The sequence below is a fragment of the Corylus avellana genome, chromosome 8 (genome assembly GCF_965113065.1).
Source record: "Corylus avellana chromosome 8, dhCorAvel1.hap1.2, whole genome shotgun sequence".
NCBI classification, from domain to species: domain Eukaryota; kingdom Viridiplantae; phylum Streptophyta; class Magnoliopsida; order Fagales; family Betulaceae; genus Corylus; species Corylus avellana.
This window is the reverse complement of record NC_142497.1, coordinates 15025309-15046142: the sequence shown is the minus strand read 5'-3', so window position 1 is coordinate 15046142 and position 20834 is coordinate 15025309. Positions and strand designations below refer to the sequence as shown.

Here is a 20834-nt window from a genome sequence, read left to right as displayed (position 1 = left end):
AACACACATACGTGTGTCTTGTGAGACAAAAAGACAAAAAGAAACAATGAGAAGAAAGGAGAGCTGCAGCGGCGCAAGGAGAGAGAAGAGAAAAGAAGAAAAAGGTTTTTCTTCACTGCATCCATTAGAAAAGAAAACGGTTTATCAAGATCGTTTGTGGTCCGATCTTGATAAAATGTTAGTATGTTGTTTCTGACAACGAGTGCTACGTATTGACTTGTGTCGATCATTGAACTTCCTATCCAGTCGCTTAGTTGCTAATACCTACTTGGTGAGATCTTTCTTTATTCTTGTTGGAATCCACTTTAGGATGATGAATTTATCTTTAATCCAGTAATGCATGTATTCTTAATGTGGTGATAACCTCTAGATATTTCTCTAGGGAAGACAGTTGTAAACTCATTATTGTTGATAGTGAAAGATTTGATTGGACTAGATCCCGTGATTTTTACTTTCGCATTGGAGGGTTTTTGTAACATCCTGATATTTCTCTCCTTCTCTTTCTTGTAAATTCGTGAGTGTTACGTTGCAACAACAAATATATCTAAATAATCCCACAGCAGAAATCTATATAATATTCCACAGCTTCTAATTTATCAATACAAAACAATACATCTACAATACTATTGTTTATATAAAGTACCCAAAATTATGTCGAACAAGGCATTTATACAAATCTACCCGACTGCCTGAATTCTAGACAAACTTCACCAACTTGATATTCTATACATCTCAAGAATGAACCTCTAATTACAACTGCAAAATTACCTTGATTGTCCATTCTTGCAAGTACTACAAAAACTGTGAAGTAGTGATTCAATTTATTCCCCGATAATATAAATCATTGTTGAATCATTATATCAAAAGGCCATACATGGATTTGTATTATTGAATATCAATATCACTCTCAGTAAGTAAGAATACTTACAGTGGATTACAAGTATGGATCATCATTGGTAATTACTACAATTCAATATAGTCTATTCATCAGTCAATGGTCACTCAATTGAACCCATACTAAACACTTACTCCTTTTATACCCCAATAAACTGCACCCCTATTTATTACCCTTAATCAATAACAAAAATCTAACATCAAGACCCATCCAATAAAGAATCAAATACTCACAAGAATCAAAGGGCTACAATAAGATGATTTTACCTATCTCAAAACGCTGGAGTTGGGATTACAGGTCAGCCACCTACTAGTATCTTTTCTAAATCTAATTTGTCAAGTCCGTTCTCTCTTGTGTTCTTTCTTTTCTGATAACTATGGGTATAGTAAAAGACAACATGTTCAATAGAGAGGCAATAAGAAAAGAGTAAGGTATTTTTTTATTTATTTAGAGGCACTTGTTATAGAAAGGCGTGGGAGAAGTAAAAGCTAGAAAACCTCGCAGGTATGACAGTCGTGATAAGTCAAGAGGAAAGTCCTACTAAAAAATAGACATAAAATGTTTTCACTATGACAAGCTTGGGCATATAAGAAGAGATTGCAGAAAGTTAAAAAGGGAATGGTTGAAAGAAAAAGATGAAGAACGTTAAAAAGAAAAAGACACTGCAGTAGTTGCATCTGATGGTGATGTGGTATTTGCTTTTGATGAAGCTTATGATAATCTCGCATGCGATGAATCTACGTAGGTAGTTGATACATCAACATCTTTTCATATTAGTCCACATAAGTGCTTTATTGAAAGAAAATTGGAGAGAGAAATTAATTGAACATACAAAAGAAGCCGAAGTCCCATTTATCTTGAAGTACTTCTCACTTTTACCATCACCTTTTTGTTATTTATTTCCCTTTTCTTTAACCCTATGTTATGTCTCAATAAAAGTTCTTATTTGATCTTGAGGAGTGTATGGTTCAGACATGTTCATGACTAATCAATGAGTGTGGCGTAAATTATTTTCGGCATCCTTTCATGAGACTACTTGTTCTTTCTTGACTAAGCATTTTTCATATGATTTATATGTGAGATATTTGCCTTTGCTTACATTATTCCACTCACATATTCTTGAGAGTGTTACACCTATTTCTGAGTGATTTTCATTGTTGAGCATTAACATAGGTAAGGCTTGAATCAAAACATACTTTCCAATAGAAATTCTATTTCATGCTTATCTGGACACTGAGAGAGTGTTTGCTTTGGCTAAAATTTTCTTTCACATTGAGTTTTGAAGGCATGGGAACTTTCTTTGGTAGTTGTCAGTATTTTGACTTTTTCTTTCCTTGAGTCCTTGTTCTTATGCTTTGTTTTGAATTGCTAGAGACTAGCAATAAGCCGGGGGGTGGATAATAGCTTAAATTAAAGTGTCTATTAAAATAAGCTTTATCCTACCTTATTTTCTATTAATTCTTGCATTTTATATTTAATTTTGGAATAATATTTAATTATTAAATGTGAGCTTAAAGTGATACTATAATGCAAGTTATTGCCTTTTCTAGGAAAAAAAAAAGGAATAAAAGAAAAGAAAGCCGAAGGAGACTTTTCTCATGAATTTGCAAAGCCATGCTTAGGTGGGAACTAGCAAAACAAAGACGAAGAGAGAAGACTTAAAAGGAGAAAAGCTAACATAGGGCCCGCAATAAAATAAGAAAATAGAAGAAATTGGACACCGCATGTGACACAAAAGGTCAAGACCGACTACAAATCCCCTATAAAAGGATTCTTATTATTTTGAAGGTTGAATTAAATCTATCGCTTTTTCTTCATGCTTTCGTACCAAATGGAATCCGCAACTTTTAAAGAACACTGACTTTGAACGTTTCACAGATATATAATTCAAACCTGTATGATACTGGAAAATACTTAAGCAAACTTGAAGATTATCTCCCCTCTTTTGTAACGACCTAGATTTTAAAACTCTTATTTAAATAATATTAAATAGATTAAAAGAATAATCGATGAATTAGAACAATGATATGTGGATTAATGATATTAAATAACTATTTAGTGTCATAAATTAATTTGAAGCTTTTCAGTTTTTAGCCTAAGAAACAGTGTCAAAATTTTCATACTGTCTAATGAGATTAAAACTGCTAAAGAAAGATACCAAGGCTAGCCACCTTTATTGAAAGCTTAAAGTCTTCTAGTAATGAGAGTTATGGGAAATATCATGATAATAATAATTTAATAAGGCAAGTGACCAAGTGGGGATGCAAATAGTTAAAGCCTAAGTTGAATTGGAAACTTTGTAGAGGCCAAAAATAGACTCAAACAAACTCGGATGAAGTCGAACCAAATATATAAAATGTTTGTCTCGGAGTCCTCTATCTGCTCTCAAAATTTCATGTCAATCGGAGTACGTTTGTATATTGAAAAATGGATCGAGATACATTGCCCTCATTTTGGACAAAAATACTAATTGGTATAGAGCATGAAATATGGACTTGGTTCATTCTTTTGGTTAAATACATCTCAACCCTGAGATCAAATGTGTAAAAATAAATCCTAACCATTCATTCTCTTATAAATAGAGCCTAAGCTAAAGTCACTTTCACTTGAGCTTTTCATTTACAATCTTAGAACAAGTAAAATTGTTTGCTCCTCCTTTCATTTTTTTTTCTTAGTTCTAGTCAAATACCATATAGCTTAGCTCTTTCTTGTAGTGTTCAAGTGTTCTTATTTTTCTAAACTAGCTACCTAGAGAAGATTTGGTGGAGTTTTACTTCTAAGGATTATTGGGTAAGTGTTTCTTGTATAACTATCATGATTTATTGCTTGTATCACTTGTTCTCATTTAATTGTTTAAACACCCAATAAGCGTATAATGTAAAATAGCGTAATAGATACAAGTGAATTAATGATAATGAGTTAGTAGACAAAATCAATTAAGGGCTTATGATATTATCTATATATTATTTACTTTACAGCTTTTACATTCAGTCATTTCTTTTATTGTCATTTAAATTTTAATTCATATTTTCGGCGGTCATCCCCAGAATATGAATTTAGTATTTACATTCAGTCATTTCTTTTATTGTCATTTAAATTTTAGTTCATATTTTTGGCGGTACGGACCATTGGTCTCATCCTCGAAATATGAATTCATTATTTACATTCAGTCATTTCTTTTATTGTCATTTAAATTTTAATTCATACTTTGGTAGGTACAGACCATTGGTCTCATCTCCGAAATATGAGTCATGCTTTATATATATTATTTATAATACTAGCTTGTATTTAGTGATACTGGCCATTAGCCTCGTCACCAAAAATGAATTCAGGCATAAAGCTAGTTATAAGTGACTATCTTAGATTAATATAATAAAATGAGTAACTAAAGATGAAGTGATGGATAATAAGTAAATATAAAAAGATGAGGGTCTTTAACCAATGATATTATTGGAGAATGAATTAAGTATTGTTTGTATGTATGTATTTATATGCAGAAGTGGAGCAGAATACTACACTAAGGAGAGTAAGTATGGCTATACTTACTGAGTACTAGCTTTGTTTTATTATTATAGGAATTCGTATTTTGTCTTATTATTATAGTTTTGCAATACAACTGCTGCATAATGTGTCTAATAAAATGGGCTGATAAGATAGCCACCTTGAAAACAAGCTGGGTGGATTGCCGCGAGGAACTGTCGGTATCTCAGTGGATGGGGGTATATAACTGTCCAACATGTCTAATATATAATTAAGCTGGGGCGGTGTAGTTGCCAGCACCAACTGGTAAACCTCTAAAGTGTGAGGGACATAATGAACGTAAGAGGGCTGAGAGATCATGACAAGAGGTCTGAAGAAATATTATTATAAAACACAAACTAATCAGTTATTACGGTGCATTCACAACTCATTCATTATTATATATTTTAGTTTTTAATCTTACTTGTTCAAACTAGTCTTTTTAGTCTTTATCTCTAGGAAAATAGATTACTCACTTGTTTGCCTATGTAAATATGATAACGTCATCTTTACATAGATCTTGATGTAGGAATAGAAAGTGAGGATGATGGTCCTTTTACTGGTTTTGATCGTTGATAAACCATCTACTGCAGGATTGATGCTTACTCTATGGAGCAAGTCTCATTTATGTTAATCGCTTTTATTACGTATGGTGATGTATGTGAACTTAATAAATATTACTATATTAATTTAGGTGCCCTCTGTGGCATATATTTGGTACACCTAGTGTGTACATATGTTGTAATGAAAACCAAGTTTCTATTTTATATCACCTCGAGGTATTTCAGTCAGCTCAATTGTGTTGTGTAAGTTATTCCTAGGTCATAGAAAAAGAAAAAAAATATATACATACTCCGCTGTAAGATTGTATTTTCTAAAGTTCCAGTGTCACGACTTCGATATTTACCAGCACAAATATCGGGGCGTTACATCTTTAGCTTAAAATCTTCTGGAGGAACATAGGAATGCAACCATACTTGATCAGAGCGCAATGATCCATAGCAAGTTTTATGGTAATCTCCATGAGGACAATAGATTTCATTACCATCACTGTAGACTCCAACAATAATTGCAATTTGATCGTGAGGATGTTCTTCAACTTGTCGACCCTCTGTTATTATGTTATCCTGTATATCCACTCATTCAAAATGAGTAATTTGGAATGCCTTAAAGTGACTGATGATCACATTCTCAAAATGAATGTTTATATTATATTTATATTTACATATTAGCCCTACTTGTTCATAAAAGAAAAGGCAAGATACTAATAAAAATTGTAAAAATTGACAATTTTTACAATTTTTTTTTTTTTTTCTCAAGGTGGGATTAACCTCACATGTTCTCCTTCTATTATGAACATGACAATTTTTACATGAATATTCAACCCTTGAAGTTAGATAACCATCTAACTTGAGGCAATATTGTTATTTTGTAAAATATATATTTTCCTAGTAGCATAGCTCATGAAAAAGAAACAAATGTAAAATTTAAAGGGATTTTTAACATAATTCTTACCATATTTTGTAACACCCCACCTCAATGATGCACAATATTGTCCGCTTTTGGCTCCCCCAAGCCAGACTTCCCAGGAGGTCACCCATCCTGGTGCTACTCAAGCAGAAGCACGCTTAACTGCGGAATTCTGATGGGATCATGACCATCACGACTTTAAAACGCGTTGTTCTCATTAAGGGTGTAGTATACATTTAAGCACATCCCCATCTCCAAACCCAAGCGATGTGGGATGTCACAATCACCCCCTCTTTGGACCCAGGGTCCCCATTGGCGACCCTCATAGGATTAGCCCATTCTTGGCATCCGTCCCAACGAGTGCCCGCTAGCGACCTTCATGGGCTTGTGCACGCTCCCTCTATCTCAGGCTAGGCAATGGTTGCAACACCCCACCTCAATGACACACAATATTGTCCGCTTCTGGCTCCCCCAAGCCAGACTTCCTAGGAGGTACCCATCCTAGTACTACTCCAGAAGAAGCACGCTTAACTGCGGAGTTCTAATGGGATCATAACCATCATGGCTTTAAAACGCGTTGTTGTCATTAAGGGTGTAGTATACATTTAAGCACATCCCCATCTCCATACCCAGGCGATGTGGGGCGTCACATATTTTCTTCTAGAACATGACGAACATCTTCATGAAACCATAATCTACTGCGCTTGCCAAGTTCTTCAGGTGATTGTTGTCGAACAATTTCTCTACCCATTTCTTGAAGCAAGTCATGCATCACCAATGATTTATCCGAAAACTCAGCTATGAGACATTTATCTTTTAGCTCTTCAATGCCACTATATGAGTGAAAACCACAACTATCAACTATTTTTGTGACATATTCTACATTCTCTCCTTTGAAGAAACATGCGATGTCAAGGAAAATATTCTTTGCATTTTCATCTAATCCATCAAAACTTATTCGAAGTCTTTTTTGAATATCATCTTGAGGAATTATTTTGTAATTGTCCAATTCACTTTTCCAATAAAAGATATCTTTACCTTTTAGACTTGAGCCTAGCACTTGCAAAGCTAGTGGCAATGCTCCAGCATAACACACTGCATCGTTTGTGACTTTCACATAATCATCATCAGGTCTATCTCTATTAAAGGCATGCCAACTAAAGAGCTTATGAGCTTTGAAGTAACCCAATTCCTTCACCTCGTAGGATAAAACTTGATGTTTAGTTAGTAAATGTTTATCTCTTGTTATTATGATGATTCTACTTCTTAAACCAAACCAATTACCTTTTCCAACTATCTTTTCTAATTGGTCTGAATGATCCACATCATCAAGAACTGGAAGTATCCTTATTAAGTGAAGCCTTTCTTGTATCAAAGTAATTCCTTGATCAACATTGTCAACCATTTGACTTGAACCTCCTAGGATTTTAGAAATAAGTTTAATTTGCAAATGGATCAGGCCCTTTTGTTGGAAGTTTCTCTAATGTTTTCAAGAAAACAACTATCTTCAAAATGAGAAGCAATCGAGTTGTAGATAGCTTTGGCAAGAGTTGTCTTTCCAATCCCGCCAGTTCCGAAGATCGCTATCATGCATGTGCTGTCATTATTCTCTATATCTAAAAGCAACTTCATATCCTGTACACGAGACTTTATAACAATTGGATATTGGGCAACTTGAAAGTTTGCCTTATTAACTAATTTTGAATTCACCCGTTCGATGATTTCGTCAATAAATTCAGGTTCATTCCTACCGATACAAAAAGAGAACAAAACATACTAACTAATTAGTTACCTTTAGATAAAAATAAGAGAAATTATGTATTAAAAAAGTAGGACTAGAAAGAAAAGTTAGTGATACATAACTATGAGGGGGTTTGTTATGCACCATAGCACTGTTCATACTTTTTGTAAAATAATAATAATAGTAATAATAATAATAATAATAATAATTGGTACAAAAAAGTGAAAAAGTGGTATTGAAAAGTATAAAATTTTGTTTTACAGTGATTTTTTTATTTGAATAGTAGTAAAAAATAAATGATGTGATATAAAAATAAAAATGTTTTAATGTTGATTTTTTTGAAAAATGGAAGCGAATAGTATTTAGGGGTGGGGAGGAGTTTGACAAACAACCCCGATATGTGCGCAACAAATGGAAAGTTCATTTTCCATTTTTTTTTTTTTAAGTCATGAAAAAGTTATATAAGCAAATTATCCCATCTAAACCAAAAGAATTGGCCGAGCTTAATTAATTTTAGAACAAAGATTATTTAAAAGTTTAATTACAAGCAGACATTTTTAAATGTAAAATTGTTCACATGCATGCATGAAAACATGTGTATTTGGCATGTACCATAATTAGAAGAAAAAAAGAACAATATAGAAGGAAGGCAACAAAGGTGGTTAGAAATACCTGTTTCCCAAATATATCCCGAATAAATTGGCCCCTTCTTTTAGGGCTCTCTTCCACCCCTCCACCTTCATTTCATCATCATTGAACCTTTTTGCAAGTTCAGTGAATGCTTCTCCAACCCTATTGGTTTGATGTCGTACTTCCGAAGGATTTACATCATAGAACAGTGGTAGATCTAGTATCTCCCTTGTCTTTCTGCACTCGAGGATCTTCATCAGCTCCCCCAAGCACCATCGGGATGATGCGTAGTTTTTAGAGAGTACAATGATCGAAATATTTGACTCTTCAATGGCTTTGACAAGTGCCGGTGAAATTTCCTCTTCGCTTCGAAGTTTGTCATCCATGAAGGTGTTGATTCCTTTTCGACGTAAATCTATGTATAGATGAGCAGTGGAAGTTTTATGAGTATCTTCGCCTCCAAAACTCTTGAGTACATCCCATTGAAATATGGAAGAAGAGAATGACAAAGAAGCTGTGTGGAAGGCCGTGGACGAAGTTGCAAGAGTACTAGTTAGTAGAGAAAATTGAGAGAGAATTGCAGAACCGCTAGCTATACCTCCCTAATTGTGCAAGTTTGTCAAGATAATAATGCAAGTTGTCACATGCTCGCGACACGTCAAATTAAAGAGAAATGAGAAACTTGTTGGCAACGGCAACAAGCTTATAAATATGGACTTTGACCAGCTTTATGGGAGTTTTTTGCTGCAAATGGCAAACCCACTACATTAAAGAGAAACAACTTGAACTTGTGCACACAACCACGTACTGGCTAATTGTGTGGTTGTTGACTAATTTTGGAGGGGCCATTAGCCAAACATATAAGACTTAATTTTTTTTTTTCCAGCTTTAGTTAGGGCCATCGCTCTTATTGGTCTCCACGTGGCTCCGTCACTTCTTAAAACTCTTCGTGTGAGCATAAATAACATAACTCTCCACCTTCATTTTCGGTTTAAATTTATTACAGAAAACCTTCCAAATGCATAGAAAACCCTCCAAAAATGGCGGATTGAGATTTTTTAGAATTCTCTTTAAATTTGAGATTTTGAAATTCATAAAATTTAGCTGTTCATCTCATCTAAACGTCTAAAATAAGCCATGTTTTAGCATTTAATGAGCAAACATGACTAATTTTAGACTCTTAGATCAGATGAATGGCTGAGAATCTCAAATTTAAAAGGAATTCTAGGGGATCTCAATCCACAAATGTCATATTAGTACAAATAATAATACAACACATTTCTCTTATAATTAAAAAAGAAAAACAAAAGAAAAAAAATATATAAATATAAAAATATAAAACCAAAATATATATATAGGGTTTGGTTGGATCACTCCAAATTGGCCAACAAGGTAGCCGAACCACCCCTAAGGATTTAGGATGGTTGGGCACAGTTTTTGTCAAAATTTCAAATAAAAGTTCAAGATAGGGAGTTATTTGTCATTTATACTTATCATATGGAGTTTTAAATAATTTTTTGGGAACACTTCACTTAACCCCCTTGAATTGTCATCACTTTTGCAATGTCCCCTTAAAGTTTAATTTCTCACAATTTAATTAGTGTATCTATCTTTCAATTGTTTGCAATCTCACCCATCCACTAAATTTTTCTAATATACTCCAATTTGTTTTAGGAAAAAAAGAAAAGAAAAAAATTACAAAGATTAAGGCATTGGTTCAAATTTAATAGCATGCACAAAAATTTAAATATTTTTTTCTAAAAAGGGGTATTTTGTTGGGATTTAATGGAAAATCCCAACAAAATCTATTGGTGATTTTAAAAGAAACATTTTAAAAGCCATTGGTGGTTTAATATTGACTTTAAATCTAGAGATTATCATTATTGACTTTTAATCTATTGGTGATTTTTAAAGTCACGTCACAATTGGGAGAACACTAGGAGAATACTACAAGAACACCTAGCATTTCCTTTTGTTTTATTATATTTTTTCAAAGTCCACCTTTTGGGCAAGAGGGAAGAAGGAAACATAATGAAGAGAAGAGGAGACGTAAGGAAAGACTTGTGTGTTTTGTTTGTAACTTCTATTTGGAGAATTGGGTATGTTGTCTATTCAAGCGTACGTGGAAGGAAATGGCCGACGAAAGCATTTGAGAGAATTGCTTGACCTCCCTCGACTCTGTTAACCATTATCTTATGATTGCCGTAAATGCTGAGGAATAGAAAAAGATGGTAACTACAGCTAAGAAAATTACTTGTGTAATGAAATCGTATGAGCAAATCATGTTTAGGTTTAAAGTGTAGAAGACAAAAAAAAAAGAAAAGCAAGTAATATGGTATTTAATGTTGTCAAAGGAAACGTTCACACTAATGCAAACAAAGGAAATATTCATTTATTCTGGTTAATTTCTCTTTAACATATATTTGGTGTATATAAGTGTGTCAGCGATTTTTTTTTTTTTTTTTTTTTTTTAATTCTGAAAAGAATTCCATCATCGTTGATTCTTTATTCATATAAAAAAATAAGAGCATGGCGCCCTAACAAAACCAGGTCACTGATACATCTTGAAATTTTTTCAATCCAAACTTGATCTATACTTTGGTAGACAACCAATTTGACTAGTTCATGGGCAGCAAAATTTGCCTCCGTTTTTATATGAACAATTTGCCACTTTGAACATCTTTGATATCATCCAAATTCCACAATGTGGCCATATCTTCTCCAGTTTTGTTTCTTGACATTGACTACGTTCACTATTGTGGGGGGCTTTCCAGCATGGATAGACAGGCTTGCCATTCTTTTTTTTTTTTTTTTTATTCTTTTTTCATCCTGTCCTACAATCTTCTTATATACTTCATATGATGCCACTGCCCCTTTTGCTACAATATTAGGGTCTAAAAAATCCCCCACCATGAACTACCATGTTCTGGCGAAACCACATTTTTCTAGAAATTACAACAAAGAGCTCAACTTCTTTAATGGAACATTCAGATTGTAATGCCTGCACAAGTTGCTTGAAATCAAATTCTTCCCTTGAATTGGGGTCCTTTTGTAGTGGTCCTAATTAAACTGAGTGAAAATGACAATTCATATAAGAAAGTTGGTTGATCTTTTCCAATGAGCTCAACTGAACAAAATACATAAGGGGATGAATGAAAGAACATAAGAACCAAGGTTTACTTACACATTTAGAAATTGAAAGAAGGTTTAGTCAATTATGTTTGCATTGATCAGTGAGGATCTTCTACACAACCGTGGCCTGCACTTCCTTCCTTTTTCAATTGCTACATCACCATGGTTGCCTCATGGCTAGACTGAATATTGCACAATCTTCTTGCTGCTTTGAGTATTATTAAAGGTACGATATTTAACACAAATCTGTGCATTTGTTTATAAGCTTATAAACAAGATTTGCATTGACTTTAGTTGCAGTCTCACTTGGATGACAACTCTTTTTGGATATTGAATTTTGGTTAAGATCACAAATACTGGATTTTGTTTTTCTTTATAACTTGAATAAAGATTATCTAGATTCATTAAACATTATAAATATTATTTAATTAAATGTTTAAATTTTACTGACTCGACATATATATAACCTTCTTATTTTTCATAGATGAGATATAGTACATAGAAAACATAAGGAAACTGGAAAAAAAAATATATATATAAAAAGATTCCGAACACACCTATAATTGTTAAGAATTAGGCGATTTAATAGGAACACATTTTGCATTATTTCTAACAATAATGAGGTTGAATATATAGGTGTTTACCAAATAATGTGTTAGGGTGAACACCAATTTCAGATGCTCAGCAGAATTAATCTACCCCTCTTTGTCCAAATTAAATAGTAACACAGTAGCAAAATAATAATCAAGCAAACCCACAAGCAAAACACCAAGATTTTTATGTGGAAAACCCTCCAATGCGAAGGTAAAAACCACGGGACTTAGTTCAATTAAATCTTCCACTATCAACAATAATGAGTTTACAATTGTCTTCCCTAGAGAAATATCTAGAGGTTATCACCACATCAAGAATACATGCATTCTTGGAGTAAACATAAATTCATCACCCTAAAGTGGATTCCAACAAGAATAAAGAAAGATCTCTCCAAGTAGGTATTAGCAACCAAGCGATTGGAGAGGAATTCCAACGATCGACACCAGTCAATACTCTAAAATTGCATCAAGATCAGACCACAAACGAGCCTCCAATCTCTGACGGATGTGAATAGGCGAAACCCTTGTTTCTTCTCCTTTTTCTTTTTCTTTCTCTCCCTGTGCCGCACTTTTTCTTTTCTTCTCCATATTTTTCTCTTCTTTTTGTCTCTCATAAACACACGTATAGTGTGTTAGAATTCTGTTACAAACAAAAATCTTTGTTTTGTTGTTGTCCATGTGGCCCCCACATAAGAGGGACCACCCAACAACTCTTGCCAAAGCCACCTACAACTCAATTGCCAAACAGTTTGAAGGTAGTTGTTTTCTTGAAAACATTAGAGAAACTTCTGGCCAAATGGACGGTTTAATCCGTTTGCAAAATAAACTTGTTTCTAAGATCCTAGGTGACGTAAGTCTAATGATTGACAATCTTGATCAAGGAATTACTTTGATACAATATAGGCTTTGCTGTTTGAGGGTACTTCTAGTTCTTGATGATGTCGATAAATTAGTTCAATTAGAAAAGTTAGCTGGAAAAGGTAATTGGTTTGGCTTAGGAAGTAAAATTATCATAACAACAAGAGACAAAGATTTGCTTCGTGCACACGGAGTTGATTCCGTATACCAGGTGAATAAGTTGGATCACAATGAAGCACTTCAACTCTTCAGTCGACATGCCTTTAAAAGTGGCGAACCTAACAATGATTTTATGGAACACACAGAACGTGTAATAGGTTATGCTAGGGGCCTTCCACGGGCGTTAGTATTGCTAGGTTCAAATCTATCTAGAAAAAGCTTGCATGAATGGAAAAGTGCATTGAATAGATATAAAAGCATCCCCAATAAAAAACATTCACTATATACTTTGAATAAGTTATGATGGGTTGGAGGACAATGTGAAAGATATTTTTCTTGACATTGCATATTTTTTCAAAGGAGAAAAGTAGATAACGTCAGGAAAATACTTGACACGGGTGATTTCCTTTCAGATTATGGTATAAAAGTGCTTGTAGATAAGTCTCTCACATCTATTGATGAGCTTGAGAGATTAACTATGCATGACTTGCTGTAAGAAGTGGGTAGAGAAATTGTTCGACAATGATCACCCAAAGAACCCGGCAAACATAGTAGGTTGTAGTTTCATAAAGATATTCGTCATGTCCTAGAAAAAAGTACGCAAAGACCTATGTTAAAAAACTTTATAATTTACAATAGTTTCTTTTTCATAAGTAACAATTTGCTCTCTGCAGTCAAATTCGATCAAAACACTTGACGGATTCCGATAGTGTGCCACATGAGAGCCAATAAAGTGACGACATGTGTCACTATATATATTCCAATATTAAAATGAGTAACTTGTTAATAATTTGTTAGAAACATCTTTATGAAACTACCACCTACTACGTTTGCCAGGTTCTTTGGGTAATTCTTGTCGAACAATTTCTCTACCCACTTCTTGCAACAAGTCATGCATAGTTAATCTCTGAAACACATCAATAGATATGAGAGACTTATCCACATGCACGTTTATACCATAATCTGAAATGAAATCACCCTTGTCTAGTATTTTCATTGCATTACCGACTTTTTCTCCTTTGAAAAATATGCAATGTCAAGGAAAATATCTTTCACAGTGTCCACCAACCCATCATAACTTATTCTAAGTATATCGTGATTTTTTTTTTATTATTTTGAATGCTTTTATACCTCTCCAATGCACTTTTCCATTCATGCAAGCGTTTACTAGATAGATCCAAACCCAGCAATACTGAAGCCAGTGGAAGGCCCCTTGCATAACCTATTACATGTACTAAAGCCAGTGGAAGGCCCCTTGCATAACCTATTACATGTACTAAAGCCAGTGGAAGGCCCCTTGCATAACTAGATAGATCCGACCTAGTCATAAGTTATTCTAAGTATATCGTGAATTTTTTTTTTTATTTGGAATGCTTTTAAACCTCTACAATGCACTTTTCCTTTCATGTAAGCTTTTACTAGATAGATCTGAACTCTGCAATACTAAAGCCAGTGGAAGGCCCCTTGCATAAACTCTTACATATTCAGTGAGTTCCATAAAATCACCATTTTGGTTTGCCACTTTTAAAGGCATGTCGACTGAAGAGTTGAAGTGCTTCATTGTGATCCAACTTATTCGCCTGGTATACTGAATCAACTCCGTGTGCACGACGTAAATCTTTATCTCTTGTTGTTATAATAATTTTACTTCCTAAGCCAAACCAATTACCTTTTCCAACTAACTTTTCTAATTGGACCAATGGATCCACATCATCAAGAACTAGAAGTACCCTCAAACAACAAAGCCTATATTGCATCAAAGTAATTCCTTGATCAAGATTGTCAATCATTAGACTTACGTCACCTAGGATCTTAGAAAGAAGTTTATTTTGCAAACGGATTAAACCGTCCATTTGGATATATCTTAGAGAGCATTAACTAGTTTTATAAAATTTTAATAGGTTTGAATATATCTCTTAATAAATGACGACATATACCAATTATACATGTACCAATTAAATTTTGTTACTTAATATAGGTACCAATTAATATTGTTATCAAATTTTGTTAACCAATTAATTTTTCATAACAATTAAAATTAATTTACTACCTAATTTTTTTAATACATATTGTGTAATTAATTTACTACCTAATTATAATTATTGACGTGTGGAACAAAGGCTCGTCAAAAATTTTTGACGTGGCATTTAGACACGTCAAAAATTTTTGATGTGTTAAAATCCAACACGTCAATAAATTTTTTATTGACGTGTTTATTTAGACACGTCAAAAATTATTGACGTGGCAAACATGAGTTACTGTTTGCCACGTAAATAAAGTCCCTGTTTTTTGTAGTGTCTCCTTAATCTTTACTTACTTGCTTTATTTCGTTACATTAGGGACAATGGAAGTTTTAGGGGGAGGAGCTTGATGCTTGATGTTTGTGGTTGTTTTTGTGTTGTTTTGTTTATTTTATATTTTCACAAAAAAAAAAAAAAAAAAAAAAGGTTTTGCTTTAGCATGAGTTTTATGTTTTAAGTTCGTTATGCTACTTCTACAAAAGAATGTCATTGCCTTCATGCTCAATTTATTGCACATGCACATGGCCACATAAACATGACTCTTTGTTGAGGATATAAGTGACTTAGAATATCTTGAGGATAACAAATGCGGAGATTTCTAACCCTTGTGAGTTTTGAGCCAATTATTCTTTGTAGAGGGTAAATTTTCGAGAGATCATATGTCAGTTGGAAGCACAGAAATAAATTCATTATAATAGTCTCATTATTCTTCTATTTGCCTGAATGCAAAAATCATGTATTTTATGCCACACTTGAATCTTTTGAAGTCATGAATATTGAAGAACTATGCAAATCCTTGGGAGATGAGATTAAGCTATTTTCTTTATTTTGAGCCCCAACATTCTTCGTATGATACACTATCACTAGTCACCCCATTGAGCCATATAATTAGCCTTTCTTTCTTAAACCCTTTCTCAAGTGTTTCAAGAATGAATTTTATCAAATTATTTCGGTGTGGTGGATTAGTGATTCAAAAGAAGATGAAGAAAAAAAATTGAAAAAAAAAAAGATCAAAAGAAAAGATTGAAAGAGAAGAAGAAGAAGAAAAAAAAGGTTGATGTTCAAGCGTGGAAGGTATACTATGGAAAAGAAATATAAGTGCTTGATTGAAAGAAAATTGGAGAGAGAAATTAATTGAACATACAAAAGAAGCGGAAGTCCCATTTATCTTGAAACACTTCTCACTTTTGCCATCACCTTTTTGTTATTTATTTCCCTTTTCTTTAACCCAATGTCCATGACTAATCAATGAGTGTGGTGTAAATTATTTTCGGCATCCTTTCAAGAGACTACTTGTTCTTTCTTGATTAAGCATTTTTCATATGATTTATATGTGAGATTTTTGTCTTTGCTTACATTATTCTGCTCACATATTCTTGAGAGTGTTACACCTATTTCTGAGTGATTTTCATTGTTGAGTATTAACACCGGTAAGGCTTGAATCAAAACATACTTTCCAATAGAAATTCTATTTCATGTTTATCTGGACACTAAGAGAGTGTTTGCGTTGGCTAAAATTTTCGTTCATTTTGAGTTTTGAAGGCACGGGAAATTTCTTTGGTAGTTGTTAGTATTTTGACTTTTTCTTTCCTTGAGTCCTTGTTCTTATGCTTTGTTTTGAATTGCTAGAGACTAGCAATAAGCTGGGGGGAGGATAATAGCTTGAATTAAAGTGTCTATTAAAATAAGCTTTATCCTACCTTATTTTATATTAATTTTTGCATTTTATATTTAATTGTGGAATAATATTTAATTATTAAATGTGCGCTTAAAATGATATTATAATGCAAGTTATTGCCTTTTCTTGGAAAAAAAAAAAGAGAATAAAAGAAAAGAAAAGAAAAGAAAGCCGAAGGAGACTTTTCTCATGAATGTGCAAAGCCATGTGTAGGTGGGAACTAGCAAAACAAAGACGAAGAAAGAAGACTTAAAAGGAGAAAAGCTAATGTGGGGCCTGCAATAAAATAAGAAAACAAAAGAAATTGGACACCGCATGCGACACAAAAGGTCAAGACCGACTACAAATTCCATATAAAAGGATTCTTATTATTTTGAAAAGGAGAAGAGCCACATCGCCGGTCTTGGCCGAGAGAAGAGGCCATACTGCATAAAAGAAAAGAAAATAACAAAACAGAGGGCTTAATGCGACTATTGTTGAGTATTTAGGGATTTATTCTTAATATTCAAGTTATTTCTTTTCTAGGTCTTTCTATTTATACATTATTAAGTATTTTAATATTATGAGTAGCTAAGCCACTAGCTAAGGCTAGGGGTGAAGCCTAGTATTTTTATCAATTGTTCTTCATTGATTAATGGCTGAATTTTGACTCATTACGATTTTTGTTTATATCAAATGCTTACTTTGTTTGATTTGTTATGATTGAAAAATATATTGAGTGCTTAATTTTTTGTCACATTGTTATTAAAAAATCAAATTCTCAACAAATCCTTGTTCAATCCTCGTTCGAAACCTTGGAAGACGACTGTCCAGAGTGGCCAAAAATGCCGCCATTGGAGCTACCATGCACTATTCGAAGAATTAGATTGTGCTGCCTCTTGCCAACACGGTGATCCGATTACCTCAATCATAGCACCAAACCACAGATCCGCCGCTGCCAAGTTCAGTCCACCAAGAACGCCTCCGTCTGAGCCTTGATGTGTTGCAGGCCACGTTAGCCCTAGTGTAGCGTCAACCCTAGTGCCACGTCAACACCTATGCAACATCAACGCTTCAACCACATTAGCACCCTGCCACGCCAGCACTTTGTCAGGCTTGATTTGACAGTTGACTTCGACCATATTGTTTGATGGTTGAATATTGACTTTGACTGTTGTTGCAAGGGTTGGCAAGGTGTTTTCTACTTATCTTTTCGTCTTGATTCCATAAGTCACAAAATGTGATTCTTTATCATGTTCAGGCTATATTGGATGGCACAAACTACACTCTCGATGGCACAAATTACACTCTGATTTTGCGTTTGAAATCTCTAGATGACACAAATCTCTAGATGCCTAGTCCCAATCTGTGTGTAGTTTTCTTAAAGGTTGCAAGCTTTTGTTTTATGTGACAGGGCATGCCAAAGAGCCTACTCAAGGCGCTACTTAAATTGATGAAGCTTTCCTTACTCACCTCATTGATTGTGATAGCAATCATCATCAGATTCTTACGTGGTTCTGCAACACCACTATTCCATCCTATTTTCATGCTATTTTGCAGTTTTGATGAAGGTAAGGGTGCTTGGAATATGAGAAAGCTGGTGTCCCTCTATATTTCTCAATAGTTTACTAAAGACAATTACGGACCAAAGGGTCATAACATCAAAAAACCTTAAAACATTTGTTAATAATCAAATGGTCAAACTATAATAAAAACTTATTAATGACTAACGGTCAAACCGCAAAACCAATTAAATTGATTTAGTCTTTTGTCATAAAAATAACGAACAAGCTTTAATGTCCAACTGAAATTTTTTTTGAAGAATTAGTAAACTAACTGCTTAAAAAAAGAATGTTTGTAACATATGTTACAAAACTTTGGCTCTTGCTCATAAAACTTTTTTACTCTATCCCTGGAGGAGGTTATCCTCTTCACCGTAAATATTCCTAGTGTTTTTTATGTGACTAAGGCCCTTGGCTTAGGCCCAATCCATTCATCCCCAATTGTGGGCTTCTGGGCTTGCAATAGCTACTTGGGCTGGCCAAGTGGGTAATGGGTATTGTCGTCTGGTGCAAGTTCTGCATCATCTCTAGCAATGCATCCAAGCTATAAAAACTAGGGTTAACTATTTTTCTAGCACCTCGGTTTGTACTTTTTTATTTTTTTTCCCTCTAGGTTACCAAAACAATCAACTCTAGTACTTCACCTATGGGAAAATACAAAATCGATACCTCGTTAATCTCTCACGCATCACTCCTAAAATATGCCACGTGTCCTAAAAACAAAAAATAAAAAAATAATAAACCGAGGTACTTTTTTAATGTGTAAAAGGGCATCCACTTGATTCCAAGATACTCCAATATTGTATATACTAACATGGGAGAAACTACTATATGAAAGTGAAGAGGACATAGAAAATCTATCAGGTGAGAAACATGATATGTGGGTGATCTTCCTGCATTCTTTAGTGACTATTAATGATTTCGTGCAGATTTGTCAATTGTCACTGCTGTCATAGCCCTTTATATTCTCCCAAGATGAAAATGGTCAGATTTGTCAATTGTTTAGACACCAGCACTGCACAGCTAAAACAGTAATGGGATATGTTCTGCTATTGAAAATTCCTCTTCAAGATCTTTACCAAGAACCACAGAGTTTTAGCCAAAAGGGTAACTGAATTAAGAAAACATGAGGGAATGAAAGAAAGAACATAAAAACCAATGTCTACACATGTAGAAATTGAAAGAGGATTACTTTCTATTTAATCTTCACATATTGCCCAATCACTTGAAAATAATACCGGAGCTGGAAAAAATATCAACTGAGATCCAAAACCAAGGAAAGGTCCCAGCAGCAATAATCAAAACTCTGCCACCAAAGAAACAGAAAAATGTTGGTTAGTTTAAAGGAATTTGATTTGGTTATCTTTTATTAATACACTTAGAGATTTTACAAAATCGATTGCAAGTAGCACCCACTTCCACAACCTTAGACATGTCCTTGCAAAATTCTTAAGTCGTAGGGATAAGTACATTGATTATTTATGTGGAGATGAACACAACAATAGGGTCTCATATAAAGTAGAAAAATTCATTTCAAAGTATAAATGCTCATTTGAGAAGATGATAGAAAAACCATGATAAATGAAAAAAGAAGAAGAAGGTAATGGCCTTAAATTCTCATTTCGCCTATATTCCTTCAATTGAGGAATGAAAAAATAGAGTCTTTCTTGGCTAAGTAATTGGAGTAATTTTAGCAAGCCTACTTTGTGTCCTACTAAGAATGATGATTGTGCTTTTCTGTAATAAATATAAATGGTCATGGAACTCGACGATTCTTTGGTTAATTGAGATATAGATAATATGTTCTCCATTTATTATAGTGTGTCACTATATCAAGTTGATTTTTTTTTTTTTTCTCTTTGTAGTTGTTGCTTAATTTTTTTTTTTTTTTTTTTTTTAAAAAAAAAAACAAAATTGTGAAGAAAATCTAACTAGACCTTGAACAATGAAAATAATTTCCTTTCTCAACAATTAGCAAAATTGCATATCGGGTTAACTCCAATCTTATAAAAGAGCATAATACTTTTTTTTTTTTTTTTTTTGACATGTCCACACAAGGGAAGAGGGAGGAGGGATTCGAACAAGTGACTACCGATTTATGAGGAGTAGTCTATTGCCGATTGAGCTACCACTTGAGGACAAAAGAGCATAATACTTGCACAAAAAACAAAAACAGAAATAAAAAAAGAATTATAAAGAGAGGCTATGGAGAGTAAAATCACTAACGTGACATCTGAAGTAGAAGTTGCAGCATGTGAGTTGCCTGCCAGATTGTCCAAGTCCCGCAAAACACGCAAAAGCCAAAGCAAAAGGAACTCCTTCAATATGCCAAGCAGGTCAAGAATTTAATAGTTTTCATTGCTGATGAATTTATGCCACCTAAATCGTAAAGCAGAAAACTATATATAAAAGAACGAACAAGACCCTAAAAAATAAAGCAACAGTAATTTCAAAGGGGTAACAAAATCGGATTTAAAAAAGAGATAAGTAAATCCACACCTAAATTACATTATTCTCTTCATACGAATTCTGAGTGCCAGGTGTTGAAGAATGTCGCTTTTGTTGTGGGTAACAATTGGATTCCAAGTTGTGCCATC

General features: G+C 33.8%; 1 pseudogene; it reads right to left on the bottom strand.

The window, feature by feature from the left end:
- Window positions 1–6530: 6530 nt before the first annotated feature.
- On the bottom strand, window positions 6531–14325 carry LOC148584160 (disease resistance protein RPV1-like; annotated as a pseudogene).
- Between the last annotated feature and the right edge of the window lie 6509 nt (window positions 14326–20834).